The 9267-nt window shown below is 43.5% G+C and overlaps 1 long non-coding RNA gene across 4 annotated transcripts; it reads left to right on the plus strand.

Annotated features, from left to right (window-relative positions):
- The first annotated feature begins 1345 nt into the window (after positions 1-1345).
- Positions 1346-9057, plus strand: LOC115069001. Of its 4 annotated transcripts, none has more exons than XR_003848358.1 (4): positions 1346-1384; positions 3371-3467; positions 4589-4762; positions 8845-9057. It is a non-coding gene; the product is annotated as an uncharacterized LOC115069001 (long non-coding RNA). The 4 variants fall into 4 exon arrangements; XR_003848356.1 differs by having other exon boundaries at positions 1359-1384; positions 3371-3427; XR_003848359.1 differs by lacking the exon at positions 3371-3467 and having other exon boundaries at positions 1349-1384.
- The last annotated feature ends 210 nt before the right edge of the window (positions 9058-9267 follow it).

The raw sequence follows: 9267 nt of genomic DNA on the forward strand, positions 1-9267 counted from the left end.
CTCAAAGCCACCCTGTTCCAGTTTTGGCAGTGCCTTCTGGTTAGCACTTCTGTTTTTAGGATGCACATTTGAGGCTAGCACTTGTAGGTTTGGCTGCAGATTTTGGGTGTATACATCTGCCATCTGAAGAAGGGGAAAATATCTTGGGCCAAAAGTATAGCGATTTTTGTTGTTGTTGTTCAAGGGTATTATTTTCCAGTGAATTTAGTAAGAATTGACTTTGAGGAATCAGTTTTTTCTATGTCTAACAAACTGTGATTGATTTTGAAAGATAAAGTGGAGAGTGATTGAGGAAGACAACCAGCATTGACCTCTGGCCTCCACATGTAAGTGCACCTGCTCGTACGCACCCCCACACATGCATACAAGTGTGCATAACACACACAGCAAAAGGGGGGTGACTAGAGAAAAGAGAGGAAAAGGACACTGACATTCATGAATGCTAAAAATAATAGCCGATGACATATTATCTAAACTTATCAAAAGGATATGTCAGGGTGATGGAGCAGGAGGGAAGTTCAAGATTGTTTTCAAACCCATGGTGCTAATCCAACTCTTCCTAAGGAACTCTATTCTTGGAGGTCATGGCTGTAAGTGTCATGTTTACCGCTAGATGGCGACAACAGGCTACAGTATAATAGACATCCCACACCTCAGGACTGCTAGGGCAGAGGAGCCAGATGGGAACTTTCTGAGGCAGGTCCTGCCATGGCTGTACAGTTCTCTAAATGAACATGCCTCTTAGAAAGTAAAGAAATCAATTAGGCTTATATGGAGGCCTGCAGTAAGCTACTGGAAACCACAGCAGGTTGCCTCCACTAGTAGAACAGGCGTCACACACACACAGACAGCCTTTTCCTAGAACTGAGTCCGTGCTGTTCACTTTTTTCTTTATTAAAGTTGAGCTGTAAATACTTAGATGCTATGTGTGATGGCTAATCCTGGGTGTCAACTTGATTGGATCTGGGATTAACGGAAATGAGAGAGATTTTCTTAATTGGATCATCTGAAGCGGGAAGACACACCCTAAATATGGGTGTTACCTTCTGATGGCAGCCCGTATAAAGGGCCATCAGAGGAGAACATTTTTGCTTTTTGCTGCTTGCCTTCTCTCTCACTGGTGAGTTCATCTTGCTGCTGTAGACTGAAGACTAGCCGATCTTTTGGAATTTGTCAGACCATCAGTGCCAGATTGGGACTACTGAGACATCCAGCCTTGTGGACTGAGTGACTATGGAGTCTCAGCCTCTCCAGTATGGTGCAGCCATTGATGGACTACTCAGACTCTATCTTGTGAGCTAAGCTGATAAATCCTTATACATATATATTCATTCTACTAGTTCTGTTTCTTTGGAGAACCCTGATTAATACACTATGGCTCAGGGTAAGTGGAGTAAACAATTGGTTCCTACAAAAATGCTTTACAAGGCTGGAGAAGTGGCTCAGTGGTTAAGAACACTTGCTGCTCTTGCAGAGGACCAAGGTTCAGTTCCCAGCACCCACATTGGGTGGCTCACAACCACCTATAATTTTAGTTCCAGGGGATCTACTACCCCATTCCATAGGCACCTTCACACACATGGTGCACATATAGACAAGCAGACACACACACACACACACACATATACATAAATAAAAATAAATAAAATTTTAAAAAAGAAAAAAGCTTTATGGGCTCAAAGGTGCTAGAGAAATATGGGATACCCATTGGCTCAAGTTCTTACTCCTGAATGAGAATCCTTAGCACAGGGATCCTGAATCCTGGGTCTAACAAAGAGCCACTTCAGGACATTTTCATAAGACTTTCCAAACATATGGGTGGGACTCACTCTCTGTGATAGCTCCATAACTATTTATTGAGTGAATCAATTGATGAATTAATGAATCAGTTAATTAATCACAAGACAAGGGTGAGGGTGTTAAGGTAGAGCCGGTGTCTTCTGGATGGAAGGCTGACTGGAGCCAGAAGGGCATTTCTAGGCAGTGGCAAGCACTGCATTTACAGCTCATGTGCAGCCTGGGTGGCTGCAGAAACTCTGAAAGTCCTGATACTAACAGTCTATATGCAGAAGTCAGTGACTGGAGCATGGAAGACAGGTTATTCATATCTGATGCCAGAACTTGGTCCCACAATTAAGAGACCACTCCCACTTCTAATCCAGCCTTGACGGTAAACAGCCTTCCAAATCCTAGGATTTTCTAAGTATACGTTTTCTTTGAAGGTTGATATGAATGGTCCCTCCTTGGTTGTGGATCTGGGGAGAGATGGAGGGCAGAGCCAGAGTGTCCAGTCCTGGCCTGGGCTGAATATCAGTAATGCCACTTAGAGCGTGGGTCTCTCCCTTACCTCGTGGGTCATTGGCCACTGACCCGTGAGAACAAAGGGAGCAGAGGTGGCAAGCTGGGTCAGGACAGCCCATGAGTATGATGGAAAAGACCTTCCGGGAGTCAGCTTCAGTGAGAGAGCTCATTTATTCAGCAGGGCTCAGGGGCAAAATATAGGGTGAAGATGGCAGCCAAAGCTTTACCTGATAGGTGCTCATAGTATGCTTTATTTACATGTGGCAGGAGGACCCTATTATCTGGCTATAGTGCAATACCTAATTATCATACAGAAAAAACCTAGGGGCAGTTTTTTGCAGGTAACTATGCCAAAGGTCATGTTCCAAATAAGGTCAGGCATCTGTGCTTGGAGATGCTTTCCAAATAAGGTCAGGCAGAGAGCAGGAAGCCCCTGCTGTGAAAGGGAGTCCTTCATTCAGCACCAAGCTCTGTAGAGCTATCCGGACATAGTGGACTGCAACCTTAGCAGCAGGGCCCCCCAACATCTCCCTCTGTTTGGTTTTATAATGGAGAAGTGTCATCACAAGCTTTAAGAGCCAACTCATCTATATCGGGAGAATCCAAAGTCTGATAATTGACCATGACCTGTTTGGTAGTAATTTTTGCAATGGTAGTAATTTGTTGGCGAAGAAATCATATGAAACAGGGAGCAAGCATCAAAATGACACACAGCATGATCAGGGGGCAAACAAAGGGTAGGAGCCATGAAAACAAGGGATTACTAAACCAACCTAATTGTTCGGTGGGTTGAAATCTTGAAAATAGATCATTACAAAGTTTTTTGAGAGTGTTAACATTGGTCTCAACAACATTTGACTCATTTACAAAAAAACAGCATTCTTCTCCCAATACTACACCCTCCACCACCACCCCAACCCCCTGTGTTAGGCAGTTATTAGGTCTAGTGCTTTTCCGTTTGGGGGCACAACCCCCTGGCAAGAGAGTTCATCTGTTGTTGGAGAGACTCAAGGCTGTCAGTAGTGGATGTCATTGCCTGATCGAGCTTGTCTCAAAAATCCCCTGCCAGGTGATGGGTCTGTACAATGGCAGCAGTCACCACGTCTCCAGCACCCAAAGAGAGAGGGTGAGTCCAAGAGGAGGGCAGCTTTTTCTTCCTCAAACAGGTATACCTGGGGGGGTAATCATTACAGGTACTTAAAAGGACAAAGAGGAGTTAACACAGTGTTGGGCTTTTCCTTTGCACCATAGAAAAAGAGGAGGGGCAATGCATGCTGTCCTGGAGAGAGTAACATTAGTGAGGCATTTGTAATGAGTAGGCTTATTTTTAGCGGAAATGCAAATTGGATAGTTAGACAGTTGTTCAAATAAGGGAATATCCTACAGGTGAGAGTTGGTGAAATCTTTTGTTGTTTTGGGGTAAAGAAGGGTGGTATTAACCGGTACTGCTGTCAGTAAAGGTCTACTGCTGGATGCACAAAAGGAACAGTTACAGGCATTAGGGTGGGTGGTAAAGGGAAGGAAGTCAGCAATGTATTGAATGTATTGGCTCCAGGACATTGGTGATCTTATCTGTTCCTCTGTTTTTCCTGTAGAATAATATTATGATGAGTCACCATAGGCTTAGCTGCAGGTACAAGCTGTGGAGAGATATGAAAATCAATGGTAGGGTAGCTAGAGAATGTGCCTGGGTACAACTTTCCCATCACTCCAACATACCATCAATTGTCCCATGGATCTGCAACATATATTAGAGTATAGTCATGGTATCCATAGAGATACTTACTATCTTTCAGGTAGATGGGTCTTTCCTGTCATGTCATACCCTGATATTCCCCAGTCAATCCTAGTTCCAACCTACAGGGATTGAGATAGTGGCAGCCCCCATAGGTATCAACTTCCTTGAGGCATGATGGATCTGTCTGTCAGAAAGGAAAGCAAATATATTCATCAGTGTTGTATCTGCTAGCATTTGGGTATATTATGATTTCTATGGGCTTTTGACAGCCCACTAAGGGGCAATCTTTGGTTCTGATTAATTGATTTTTCCCTTGATATGTTTTCCTGACATAAAATCTCCAGAGCATAGTATTGGGGGGAGGGGGCCTGGCCGAAGCATTGGTGTTAAGTAGGGTAAAAATGGCCATGAGAATGACAGAGAAGGAAGCTCGGGGGAGGGGGGGCATCTACAGTGGGCAGTATCCACCAGATCATGGATCTCTTTCCATGTGATCCAGTGTGGTTTCGGGTGTCATTTCCTTTTCTTCCTTTGTGTTGTCTCCAACAGAGTCACGCGAGCCATCTTTTTTGTGGGCAGGGGGATGCTGGACATTTCTGGCTGGAACCCAGATAGGCTTTGATTGATCCTGTGGAAAAACACAAGCAAATCCTCTCCCTGTGGTCAGTAATGGATCTGGTCCTTTCCGGATTCCACTGAGGGGGTCCCCCCCATTTAACCATGGTAGGTGGTATGGGGTGTGTCTGGGCCCAGTGTCGAGCAATGGGGAGGCATCAGAGCCTTGATATACATTGAGTACATTAAGGGTAAACAAGGCTAATGCTAACTGAATGTTGGGAGAATACATTGTTTGGGCCTGTCTTTGTAGTTGGTCTTTAAGGTTTTATGTGACCTTTCCACAATGGCTTGTCCTTGTGGGTTATATGGGATGCCAGTGTGATGGGTGATTTTCCAGGCTTCACAAAATTTTTTAAATGGAGAGCTGGTAAATGCTGGGCCATTATCTGTCTTTAGTTGTTTGCCAGAGGGCGTTAGATTTTAGCCCCTGAGGGTTGGTGCCCATCTGTTGTATAGTGGGTGTATGTATCATTGACATACAGGAGGAGCAGATTTTAACAATGTGTTTAAATTGTTTGAGGGGAATGTGGGGGAATCTGAGATGGAGCCCTCATAAATTAACGTGGGTGGCATGGTGGAGGTGCTGGGCATCCGTTACGCTGGCAGAGAATGTTTCAGCAGTGGCTACCTCATCTGCTGTGGCATTTCCTTCAGTGAGAGAACCTGGGAGTGTTCTTAGCAGCTGGGTCCCCCAACACCTGAGGACCTTCACAAAACATCCATGGGCTTTAAAGTCAGGCCTGGAATCTACATATGTGGTGGGAAAAAAAAAATCACTGTAGAGCCAGCATCCAGCAGGGACTCACTCCCCAGGCAGATGACTGTGACTGGTCTTCTACATTAAGCCAGCCTATGCCCTCTTCATGCCAAGTTCACACAATAACCAATAATTCAGTCCCTCCACCACCGCTGGGTATGCCACAGCACTGATGGCAGATGGCAGATACCACAGCTGAGCTGTTCAACTGTAGTCAGATGGGTGGGCACCATTTTCTGTTTTGTGACATAACAATATGTGTGTGCACATGCATGTGCATGTGTATATATGTTCATAAATGAGTGTGCCCAGGTGTGCAAGTGAGTGTGCATGTGGAGGTCAGAGATCAACTTCAGATATTGCTCCTGTTATCATTCACCTTTCTTTTGGAGACATTGACTTGGGGCTTGCTGATTAGGCTAGAATGACTGGCCATGGAGCCTAGGCATCCACTTTTCTCTATGTCCCCAGTCGAGATTATAAGCATGGGCCACCATGCCTGGATTTTTACGTGGGTACTGGGGATTGAATTTGGGTCTTTATGCTCGATCAGCAAGCACGTTATCTACTGAGCTATCTCCTAAGCCCCTTAGCATAACATTATTTGCTACCATCAATTGAACAATTTCCATGTTCTAGACTTTGCTGGAGTCTATACATCTTTAATTCCATTGAACTCCCACAACCATCATAGGAGGCAGGGACTACAATTCTTATTTTACAGGTGATAAATATTTGGGATGGAATCACATAATTTGGAAGTGTGGAGTTTTGGCACAGACCTAGTGCCAAAGCTTCTATGTAGACATACCTCCTCCAAAACACATATTCAACTTAGCTCTGGTGGCAGGTCCATGGAAGAGTATCATTTAATATGGTGATTAGCTATGTAATACATCATTAAGGTAAAATGGAACAAGGTTAAGAAGTAATGATGGTACGAAGTATAATTATTATTGTTATTTCTAGATTTAATTGGGAATAAATAGTAGCTTCAAGCTGAGTTTATTTTTTAAAAATCAGTCAATTATTAACAAATCTTGTCTCTAGATAAGATTTTTAATAGCAACAAGAAATGGCTAGTTCCTTGCAACCAGGGCATGAGGAGAGGTGACCTTGAAAAGCAAAGATGTGAAGGAATTTTTTTTTTTAGTAAATCATTAATTTTTACAACATGTTAATTCAAATACAGACAAAATTTACATTGCTCAATCTTGTTTTTCTCATTAAAAAATGTGAGAGAAATGGTTAATAATTATTAACCTGAAAAGGTTAATAATTCACTTATCTTTGTGACCTACTTAATTTGTTTTGTTGACTTTCACACGTTCACACCTTCACTGCATAGATGAGGAATTGAGGAGGTTGAGATGTTTCTTTACACAAGGACGGTGGTTGGCAGGAACTCAGACTGGCCTTCTGAAGTGAGAGTCCCAAGAGGAACTGAATAAACTGGATATGGTAGACTCTGGCATAGCTTGGCCTCCTCTACACTGACCCTATACCCCTTTAAAAATTCCAGAAATAAAATAATAAATAAAAAATCTTTTTAAAAAGAAGGAAGGCTGGAGAGATGGATCAGCAATTAAGAGCACTGGCTGCTTTTGCAGAGGACCCAGATTTGGTTCCCATCACCCACATGATGGCTAACAACCATCCATAACTCCAGTTCCAAGTGATCTGATGCCTTCTTCTGACCTCCATGCACATTGCACAATATGGGTGCACTTACATACATGAAGGTAATACAGTCTAACACATAAAATAAAATTAAGAAATAAATATTTTTAAAATTCCAGAAATAGAAGCAATCTTGAGCCAGCATACTTCCTAGCAAAGTGTTTCTGGCTTCAGAAAATGCCCACAAACTGCTGTTGACAATCAGAGCTAAAGCTACAATCAGGGGGCAGAAGCAGGTAGAGCCCTGTGAGGCTGAGGCTAGCCTAGTCTACATAGTGAATTCCAGGCCAGTCCATGCTACATAGTGAGAGACTCTGCCTCACAAACAAGCAAACAACAATCAGTATCTAAACTCTAATCCCTCCTACCACTCCCTCTGGTGGAAAGAACTGTCAACGAAATTGTTTCAGCCTCTCTCCTAGGAATCCCAGTAAGGAACCAGTAAAGGCCAAGCACCGAGGAAGAGCGGGAGTGAAAGGCTCCTGCAGACACACTCTTGGTTTTTGCCAAGGGCAGCTTGGGAGACTGCCTAGGAGACTTGACCTGCATAAAGACACTCTGCACAGTCAATTTCCACCTTCACCACCTCATAACTTTTGCACATCTCAATTTTCCTACCTCCTCACCTCCCCTATAATGAAAGCTATTGGGTGCCTGGGTAATCATGGCCCCATGATCTCCTCTGTGCTTTTGCACTCTAATAAATTCATGTGCCTTTTTTCTCCAGCTGATCTTTCGTGGTCTGTTCCCTATAGTCAGCTTTCATGGTGAAATGGCAAGTTTACCCTTCACTTCAACAGAATGATCTAATCATAAACTCAAATTAGTTTTCTGCATGGGTTGGTAAGCACTCTCCTCACATGAAGCAGGGCAAGAGCAGAAGGAAGGAAGCAAGTTGGAGAAGGGTTCGGGAAGCTTTGATCCCCTCACCTGGCTGTTACTGCCACATTGACTTTCCCAGTCTCACCTGCTATTTTGACCTAGCAGAAACCACTCTTGTGGGAAGTAATGAGTAGAAGTAAATGGGAACTAATAATTCCTTACTAAAATTTCACCATGTTTATGATTCATTCTTTAAATTTTTTTATTTTTATTTTTATGTGTATGAGCATTTTGCCTACATGTATGCAAGGGTATCTAGGTCAAGCAATGCCTGCAGTGGTCAGAAGAGGGCATCAGATCCCCTGGAACTGAAGTTACTGATATTGTTAACCATGTGGTTGCTGTGACTAGAACCCAGGTCCCCTAGAAGGGCAGTCAGTACTCTTAACCACTGAGCCATCTCTGCATTCCACTATTATTCATTCCTACCATTATTGGGTTGGGGGCAGGGAATGCAAGCTATCCACTTTATATATCCAAGTAAAGGTTTTTCCTCTATATTAGAGTCTGAGGAAGACTTGGAGGCTAGATTTGTGGCTATTGCAGAAGTTTAGAGCCATGTTTTACCAAGTTTCTTAGCCAAACACCCCTTTCCACTTTTTTTATTTTACTCTTCCTAATAGGATGCAATAAAGAGCATTTAAAAGTTGTTTCTGGATGTTTGGCAATGAAAGGGCCCAGACAGGATGCAAGCTAGTAGTGTAGCTGATGATAATAGAAAAATTCTGAGACATCCTAAATTTAATTACAAGGAAGAGAGAAGATATAGGCGAGGTTAATCAATTAGCCAAGTATAGACCAAAAAAGAAAAATGTGATTTTAGGATCTTGGATTTATGTTTAAGCCCTAACTCAAATCCCATCCCTAGGTATGAACTGAAGATCCCTCGAAAGCAACATCTATGTTGAAGATTCTTAAGACTGAGTAGAACTTGGTGATCATGGAGAGGTGGAATGCTGCAGGCTGAGCAGCAAAATTATCTTGGACCGTAGTTAGTCTCCTTAACAGCTGTGGGAAGCGAGCACAGCTGAGTCAGCCAGATGGCGCCCTGGCTGGCTGCCAAACCTCGTGCTGTTTACTCCAACTCCTGGCTGATTGCCAAGGCTCGTGATTCCCGCTTGCTTACTCCAAAGTATGGAGAGGCCAAAACAGGTGCTGCCAGCCTGATGATCTTGCTACGTGCCTATGAGCTACACTCTGCCTGGCCGCTGCACGTGTGTGAGCCCTGATTGATACCGGCTGGGGGGAGGGCTGTTGGAAACGCTATATAAAGAGCTGAAGTGTGTAATAG

Source organism: Nannospalax galili, unplaced genomic scaffold (assembly GCF_000622305.1).
Source record: "Nannospalax galili isolate Female #2095 unplaced genomic scaffold, S.galili_v1.0 scaffold189, whole genome shotgun sequence".
Lineage (NCBI taxonomy): Eukaryota > Metazoa > Chordata > Mammalia > Rodentia > Spalacidae > Nannospalax > Nannospalax galili.